The sequence below is a fragment of the Panthera pardus genome, unplaced genomic scaffold, assembly GCF_024362965.1.
Source record: "Panthera pardus isolate Hobbes unplaced genomic scaffold, ASM2436296v1 HiC_scaffold_27, whole genome shotgun sequence".
Lineage (NCBI taxonomy): Eukaryota > Metazoa > Chordata > Mammalia > Carnivora > Felidae > Panthera > Panthera pardus.
In genome coordinates, this window is record NW_026526843.1 from 68944528 (window position 1) to 68954638 (window position 10111).

Sequence of the window (10111 nt, forward strand, 5' to 3'; positions counted from 1 at the left end):
AGGAAGTCTTCTAAACTGCAAACCAGATTTTGCCATTCCCCTGTTCAAAACCAATGATGAAGATCTTCCAGTGATGGAGATCTGGAGACACAGATATGGAGTGATTTCCAGGATATATTTAAATGAAAAAAGAAAGATACAGAATAGGGGTGCCTGAGTGGCTCAGTTGGTTGAGCAACCAACTTCGGCTCAGGTCATGATCTTGCAGTCCATGAGTTCAAGCCCTGTGTCAGGCTCGGTGCTGACAGCTCAGAGCCTGGAGCCTGCTTCGGGCTCTGTGTCTCCCTCTCTCTCTGCCCCTCTTCTGCTTGTGCTGTCTCTCTGTCTCAAAAATAAATAAACATTAAAAAATAAAAAAGAAATATACAGAATAGCATATACAGTAATGTAACCTTTTGTCAAGAAGGAAGGGATACAAATATATCCATATATACAAATATATACATACAAATGTTTCTAATTGTAAGAAGACCACTAGAAAAAAACCCTCAAAATATCAAAAATACTTGCTTGTAGGGAGAGAGAAGGAGCAGGTCAGAGGAATGGAGTTGGAAGTGAGATTTATCAATATACTTCATTATGTGAGCTAATAAATGTGGATGGAATGATAGAAATAGAAAAACATTATTGTACAACCTCTGATGAAATAATCGTGTCCTGAAATGACCATCATTGACTGCTAAAATCATGGTGTGAAAGGTTGATGTGGAATGTTATGATGAAAAGATTAGGTCATCAGCACACATATTTTGGGTCAATCTTAGAAGCACTATAAGGAAGATAACTGCAATGTGCAACCTTACACCTACCTTTAGAGTATTCTCCCTTCCAAAGGTGAACCTGAATCTAAAGAAGCCTCTGGCTAGCTTCTAGTTTACAGGAAATAGGAGAAATAAAGGAACAAGTTAAAAGACACCATGAGGAGGCTAACAGACTAATCCTGAATATGGGACCTTATATAGGAAAGTTATCTAAGTTTCTTTTTTTAATTTTTTAATGTTTATTTATCTTTGAGAGAGAGAGAATGAGTGGTAGAGGGGCAGAGAAAGAAAGGGAGACACAGAATCCAAAGCAGGCTCCAGGCTCTGAGCTGTCAGCACAAAGCCCAACATGGGGCTTGAACTCACAGACTGTGAGATCATGACCTGAGCCAAAGTTGGATGCTTAACTGAGCCATCCAGGTGTCCCAGTGATCTAGTTTCTTTAAAAAATCAATGGTATAAAAAAAGGGGGGGAGTGGAGAGGCAGTGCTGCTCTAGATTAAAATAATTTATTTAAAATAATTTTAAGTCGAGCCCAAATGTCAACTAATGAATGGATAAAGAAGATATGAGATGTACACACACATACACACACACACACACACACACACATCCATATACACACCATGGAATATTACTCAGCCATCAACAAGAATGAAATCTTGCCATTTGCAATGATGATGGGGGAAGGAGCTAGAGTGCATTATGCTAAGTGAAGTAAGTCAGTCAGAGAAAGACAAATACCATATGATTTCATTCATATGTGGAATTTAAAAAACAAAACAGATGAACATATGGGAAGGGGAAAAAAAGAAGAGAAAGGAAATAAACCACAAGACACTCTTAACAATAGGGAACAAACTGAGGGTTGCTGGAGGAGTTGGGTGAGGGATGGGCTAGATGGGGGATGGGTATTAAGGAGGGCAGTTGTTATGATGACCACCAGCTGTTGTATGTAAGTGATGAACCATTGAGTTCTGTTCCTGAAACCAATATTGTACTGTATGTTAACTTACTAAAATTTAAATTAAAAAAGGACTATAGAAAAAACACAATAAATAGTAATTATAAATAAACAAATAAAGAAAATAACTGAGAATATATTTACATCATAAACCAACAGTTAAAAACATTTTGAGGGGTGTCTGGGTGGTTTAGTCAGATCATGATCTCACAATTTCAAACCCATGTGTGAGGCTCCATGCTGACAGTGCAGAGCCTGCTTGGGATTCTCTCTCTCTCCCTCTTACTCTGCCCCTCCTCCACTTGTGCCTTCTCTCTCTCTCAAATAAATAAATTTAAAAATTAAAAAAAAAACATTTTGAAAACAATGAGTGAAATTTGACTACGGAGCAAGTATTAGATGGTACTAGGGAATTATAGTTAATTCTTTAGGTGTGATAATAACTTTATTGTTACCTAAGAAAATGGTCATTATTTTAGATGTGACCCACATAAAGGTGAAATTAACTTTACAACACTTCAGCTAAAAAGAACCCTTTGGAATAGATGAAGCAAGCAGCAGTATCTTTTAAATTGATTAACTTATTTGAAATAATCTCTCCACCCCACGTGGGGCTCAAATTTACCACCCCAAGAACCAGAGTTGCAAGCTCCACCAACTGAGCCAGCCAAGAAGTGGCAGTGTCATGACAACTGTTGAATCTAGGTGATAGTTTATAAAGGTTCACTATTCTTCCCTTCTTTCCCTGTTCATTCCACTCCATCCAGTTACCAGGAAATCTTGCTGTTCCCTGAACCTGCCAACTAGATTTCCTCTCAGGCTTTTGTCCTTACTGGTCCCTCTGCTGGGACTGGTTTTCCTCCAACGTTAACAAGACTGGCTGCCTCTGCTTAGATCTTTATCCAAATAATACCTTTCCAAGGAAGACCTCCTTTACCAGCCTAGGTGAAGTAGGACCCCCTGTCACACACTGATCCCTTATTGGCCTTACTTTTCTTCATGGCACATATCACTATCTGATGGTGTTGCTTGCTTGCTTGTTTTTCTGTCTCCTACAATTAAGATGTAGTCTCTGAGAGGGCGGGGTCTGTTTTATTCAATGCTACAATGCTAGCATCTAGAACAGTGCCTGTCACATAGTAAGAAATCCATAACCAGTTGTTAAAATATTGACAGAATATTGTTATGATAGCTTGAAAGCACTAGTGATGTGGGACAAATAACAATTTAGGCTGACACATTTGCTGAATTGCTAATACTCTAGGAACAACTTGTGCCATAATGACCTGTATATGTCATATGGTGTGAGAGATCCTGGGGATAAAAAGGGAGGCATCTCCCAGACTCTGCTTGTCTTCTGGGAGGACTTGTTTGCACAGATGCTTTTGGGCTGTGTCACCTGGCTTACCTCCAGGCGGTTGGGTTTGTCAAGGGGGTGGAGTCCCTCTCCAGCTATTCCTATAAGCTCTCTGTTTTCTGACTCACCCATTCCTTGTCCTAGGCCATCTCTGAGTTTTCTTCCAGTTAATGGGGAAGAGAGAAAAGCTGGTTATTAAGATAAAACTCCACCAGGTCCTGAGATCCAGAGATTAGGCTCTAAAAATATCTTAGTTTTTCCTCAGACATTATGTCTTGAGGCTGTGGTGATTTCTGTTGTGGAGGTCCAAAAATGATGGGTTTCCTACTGTAGTCTTGGACCTGGGGGCAGCAGTGAGTCTGAAGGTCTTTTTCCTCCCCCCAGCAAGGAACATTCTCCATCTATTTTCCCTCCAACCCCTCTCGATTGTCCCTCCTGATACTTTCATTATGCAGCCACCAGACATTAGTGAGCCTGGGTCTGTGACATGGGAGGGAAGCCTGTTCCGGGATGCCTGTGCAGAGACCCCAATCAACTCTAAAGCTCAACAAATTTTGACAGACCTTGACTTTGCTGCACACTCAGACAATGGAGTTGTGCCATTGGATTGGGGTCTTTCTTTGTCCTAGAAAGCACTAGGGCCAAGCAAAAATCTTTTAGCCCTCTTATTTGAGTAGCTTCCTGTTGCATCCTAGCTAATACCAGTACTATTCTATTTTAATATTTGAATATTTATAATGTTTTTTAACATCAAGTTGTGCTAATTTCTCCACATTACACTTAGTTTTCAAAAATTGCCTTGTTACTTTTTGACTGTTTATTCTTTTGGATGAATTTTAGAATAGCTTTCTTTTTTTAATGTTTATTTTTGAGAGAGAGAGAGAGGGAGAGAGAGCGAGTGGGAGAGGGGCAGAGAGGGAGGGACACAGAGAGTCTGAAGCAGGCTCCGGACCCGGGGCTCCATCTCACTGTGAAATCTTGACCTGAGCTGAAGTGGATGCTCAAGTGACTGAGCCACCCATGTGCCCCTAGAATAGCTTTCTTTGTTTTTAAGTTTATTTATTTATTTTAGAGAGAGAGAGCATAAGTGGGGGAGAGGCAGAGACAGAAGGGTAGAGAGAATCCCAAGCAGACTCCATGCTGTCAGCAAGGAGCCTGATGTGGGCCTGAACCCACGACTGGTGAGATCATGACCTGAGGCAAAACTGAGTTGGATGCTTAACTGACTGAGCCACCCAGGTGCCCCTAGAATAGCTTTCTTAAGTGCTAAACAAAACTATTAGGATTTTAATTGGAAGTGCATTAAACATTCAATCTAATTTGGAAATTTTTTTTGAAATAATTAATAATTAATATCTTCACAATATTGAGTTTTCTCATCCAGGAACATGGTTTGTCTCTCCATTTATTTACACATTCCTTCATATATCTCAATAAGTTTTTGTACATCTTTTTCCTATTATATTTACTAATTGGTTATTATTAGTATACAAGAAAAATTGATTTTGCATTTATTATTTTGTATTTAGCTACTTGACTGAACTCTCTTACCAATTTTAACAATTTATCAGTTTATTCTCTTGAGTTTTAAAAGTAAACAATCATATTGTTTGCAAATAACTTGTAACCAGTTGGTTCCTGGACCAAGTTCAGGCATTAAGCTATCATAAAGTAAACTCATATCTTACTGGTGCAATATAATATGTTGTAATTTGTTTCTGAAAATTCATCTCGTTCTGTAAAAATACCAAAATTGGTAATGAAAATAAATAAAAAGAAAATCCAAATATATATTTTTAAAAAAATCTCATTAATTATGTAAAACAAAACACTATTAACTATATAAAACAAAACACTAAATAGAAATGCTGCATTATAAATGTTTCTTTTGGGGTGTAATTATTCCTCATGGGCTGGCCCAAGCTGTCCATTGTGACTATATGAAAACCACTGAATTGTACACTTAAAAGGGTAAATTATATGGTATGTGAATTATATTCCATTTTTTTCAAAAATAAAAATATAAGTCCTTGAAGTTCAGAATGAAGATGTCATATTTTTCTGCTGAATATTCCTTAAGTAAACATCAGCATTCTTTATTTCTCTCAGGACCCTCCAAGTACATTTTAAAATAGGGTCATCTTTCTGGAATGTTTTTGTTGTCAGTGAGATGTGTATTGATGCATGACAAATATTTGGAGCAGGATAATTTCTGGAGCATCTCTAACAGTGACCCTTTGCTCTATTTCAATGAAATCTTTATGGCTGAGTTCCTTTGAGAATCTAACAGTTCAATTTCCTCCGATTTATAGCTAAGCCTTGATTTGTATTTCTTGGCATTGTAGATTTGTGACCGCATAAGATTACAAAAAACCCTGTTTTGTTGATATTAAACACCTGTTTGGAAATATTAGCCTTCCTCTTCAATGATTTCAGTTAACTTTGCCAGGAATTTCATTAATGCTTCTACAGATAACCCCGCCCCCAATTCTGATCTTACAACAAACAGTTCTCTTCCTGTAGCTATTAAACCAGAGGTATACTCTGTTCAGGATAAAATGTTTTCCTTTAATATCTCACTCTGCCGATTTTTATGTGTTATTGAGAGACAATATTTTTGTCAAAATTGTTGCTCAGCTTATTTTGTGTAATGGAGTCAAAAGTCAAAATATCATATTTTAGTTTTAAGTTATAGCTTTTCTTGATTTTTTGAATTGATTTGGCATTTCTTTTCTCATATATTACAGAAAGTGAAAAAATAGTTGTTTTAAGCCACTATAATGTAATTTGTTACAGTTGTAATACTAAACTGATACAATTCATAAAAGAAAAATTTGGTAAATTCAACCTCACTAAAAGTAAAAATATTTTCTTTGTAAAAAACCCTGTTAGGATAGAAAGACAAGCTACAGTCTGGGAAAAAGCATCTGCAAACCATATATCCAACAAAGAACTAGCATCTAGAATATATAAAGAACTCTCAACAGTAAAATTCTGAAATGGACAAAAGACATGCAGAGACATTTCACTGAAGAGGATATATAGACAGCAAATAAGTACATGAAAATATGTTTAACATGATTAGCCATTAGGACAATTGTAGTGTAAGTGCCTGACAATTAGCTTTTAATTAGCAAGACCTCCGTATCAAAGACCTTCATCTCTGGGAGCCTGGGTGGCTCAGTGGGTTAAGCGCCTGACTTCAGCTCAGGTCATTATCTCACAGCTCTTGAGTTAGTGCCCCGCATCAGGCTCTGTGCTGGCAGCTCAGAGCCCGGAGCCTGGAGCCTGCTTCAGAATCTGTCTCCCTCTCTCTCTGCCCCTCCCCAAGTAGTGCTCTGTCGGTCTCTCTTTCTGTCTCAAAAATAAATAAACATTAAAAAAAAAACCACAAAGACCTTCATCTCAAATAAACACATTACCAGCTACACAATGAGATAAAGAGCCAGGCTGCCCCAACCATGAGGCTCCCCTTTTTGAAAGCCCTGAGTGACATAAATGACTGAGCGACCCTGCTTTTCCCTTCCCAAGTTTTAATTCCCACTCATGTCTTAAATTCAATTAAGAATGAACTTGCAATGCCCTAGGCACCCCACCTTTGACCCAAGTAAAGGCAGAACTCCAGGTCTGCATGTTGTCTTTACCTATGACCTTACTGTGTGGCAACTCGTGTGTTGTGGACTCTCCAGAACCTGAGCAATAAACCTTGTTTTTTTCAAAGTTCCCTGATGGTTGCTGCTGAGGTATGTCTTGCAATCATAATAAAAACCACAAAAGCTGGGACGGCCACAACATTGGATCCAGGGGGAAATGTCTTTGTGGGATCGCTGCAAGTAGTCTGGGCCCAGGTGAGTGTCCCCAGGCATTTCTAGCTAGCAGAGACCCATCCAAAGCAAAAATGCAAATTAAAACTACCATGAGGGGGGCGCCTGGGTCAGTCAGTTAAGCTTCCGACTTCGGCTCAGGTCATGATCTCATGGTCCGTGGGGTCGAGTCCCATGTCAGGCTCTGTGCTGACCCATGGGCTTGAGCCCTGTGTCAGGCTCCATGCTGACAGCAAGGAGACTGCTTGGGATTCTTTCTCTTGCTATCTCTCTCTGTCCCTCCCATACTCATACACTCTCTGTCTCAAAATAAATAAATACACTTAAAAAAAAAAACAGTGACAATACTAAATACTGGCTAAGATGCCTCATATATTGCTCATGGCAACTCAAAGTGGTACAGCCACCCTAGAAAATAGTGTGAGAGTTTCCTATAAAACTAAACGTGCAATTACCATATATCCCAGCAATTGCACTCCTAGGCATTTATCCCAGAGAAATCAAACATCCTATTTATACAAAAATTTGTACATGGATGTTAATAGCGGCTTTACTTGTAATTGCCAAAAACTGGTAACAATCCAGATGTCCTTCAGTAGGTGAATGCTTAAAGAAACTCTGGTGCATCCAGACCATGGAATCTTACTCTGCAATAAAAAGGAATGAACTATTGATACATGACAATTTGGATGGATCTTAATTAAGAGCATTATGCTTAGTGAAAAAAAAACAATCTCAAAACATTACATACTGTATGATTCCATTTATATAATATTCTTGAAATGATAAAGCTAAAGAGATGGAGAATAGATCAGTGATTGCCAGGGCACAGGGATGAAGGCAGAGGTGTGTGATTATATAGGCGAGATATGCGGTAGTTACTCTATGGTGATGAAACAGTTCTATGTCATGATGGTCATGGGGGTCATACAAATCTATATTTTTTAATGTTTATTTTGAGTGAGAAGGAGAGAGAGAGACAGAGTGCATGTGTGAGCAGGGGAGGGGCAGAGAGAGAGAGGGAGAGACAGAAACCCAAGCAGGCTATATGCTGACACCCAATAGAGGGGCTTGATCCCATGAACTGTGAAAGCATGACCTGAGCTGAAATCAAGAGTTGGATGGTCAACCAACTGAGCCACCTAGGCACCCCAGTCATACAAATCTATATATGAGATCAAATTGCATGTATACACGCACACATACACACGCACAAATAAGTGTGCATAAAAATGGTGAAATTGAGTAAGGCCTATAGTCTAATCAGCAGTATTGTACTGGTGTCAATTCATGGTTTTGATTTTGTACTCAATTATAGAAGAGGTCACCATCGTGGGAAGCTGGGTAAAGGGTCCAATGGACTACTTTTGCAACTTCCTGTGAACTGGCAATCATTTCAAAATAAAAAGTATTAAAAGAATTATTGTGTTTTTTAAACTCTGATACAACTATTGTTTTTTTTAGAGAAAGAAAGAATGGGGCAGAGGGGCAGAGGGGCAGAGGGGCAGAGGGAGAGAGAGAGAATCCCAGGCAAGCTTCAAGCTCAGTGCAGAGCCCAACGTGGGGCTCAATCCTATGACCCTGGGATCATGACCTGAACCGAAATCAAGAGTTGGTCGCTCAACTGAGTGAGCCACCCAGGCACCCTGAAACATTAATACAACTTTTCATACAACCCACACGTTTTTCCTTAAATTAAAAGGCTGATTTTTCATAAACATTACTTTTTCAAGATACAGTTGACCTACTATAAAATTTGCCAGTTTAAGGTGTACAATATGGTGGGTTTTAATAATTCACAAGGTTGCACAGTCATTGTCACTATCTAATTACACAACATTTTCATGATCCCTGAAACTCCATACCCATTAGTAGTCACTCCCATTTCCCCTTTCCCCCAGTCCCTGATAACCATTAATCTACTTTATGTCTCTGTCTCTTTATCTCCATTGTTGCATATTTTGGACATTTCATAGAAATGGAATTATGTAATATACAACCTGGGTTTCTGGCTTTTTAAAATTAGCATGATGTTTGCAAGTTCATCAATGTTGTGGTATATATCAGTACTTCATTCCTTTCATGGTTGAATAATATTCCATGGTATAACTATACCACATTTTGTTTATACATCAATTGATGGGCTTTGTGTTGTTTTCATTTTTTGCTATTATAAGTAATTGTGCTATGATCATCCATGTACAAATTTTTGTAGAATCATGTATTTTCAAAATTGGGAGTATATATGTAGGAGTGGGACTTGTGGGTCATATGATGACTCTCTGTGTAACTTTTTGAGGAACTGCCAACCTGTATTCCAAAGGGGCTGCACCACTTTATATTCCTATCAGCAATGCCTGAGGGTTCTAATTTATCCATATCGTCACTAATATTTGGTATTGTCTGTCTTTTTTGTTATAGTCATCTTAGTGAGTGTGAAATGGTATCTCATTGTGGTTTTTATTTGCATTTCCCTAATGATTAATAATATTGAGAATCTTTTCATTTGTATGTCTTATTTGGAGGAATGTCTTTCAAATCCTTTGCTCATTTTGAATTGGGTTGTCTTTTTGTCATTGAGTTGTAAGAGTTCTTTATATATTATGGATACTAGACTCTTATAGACACATGATTTGCAAATTTCTCCTGTGGGTTGTCTTTTCACTTTCTTGATAGTGTTCTTTGAAGCATAAAAGTGTTTAATTTTAATGAAGTCCAACTTAGTTATTTTTTCATTTGTTGTTTGTGCTTTTGGTGTCATATCTAAGAATCTATTGCCAAATCCAAGGCCAGCAAACTTTACTCTTATGTTTTTTTCCAATAGTTTTATACTTTTAGCTCTCACTTTAGGTCTTTGATCCACTTTGAGTTAATTTTTGTATATGGTTTGAGGCAGAGTTCCAACTTCATTCTTTTCCATATGAATATCCAGTTGTCCCTGCATCATATATTGAAAAAACTATTCTTTTTTTTAATATATGAAATTTATTGTCAAATTAGTTTCCATACAACACCCAGTGCTCATCCCAAAAGATGCCCTCTTCAATGCCCATCACCAACCCTCCCTTCCCTCCCACCCCCCATCAACCCTCAGTTTGTTCTCAGTTTTTATGAGTCTCTTATGCTTTGGCTCTCTCCCACTCTAACCTCTTTTTTTTTTCCCTCCCCTCCCCCATGGGTTTCTGTTAAGTTTCTCAGGATCCAC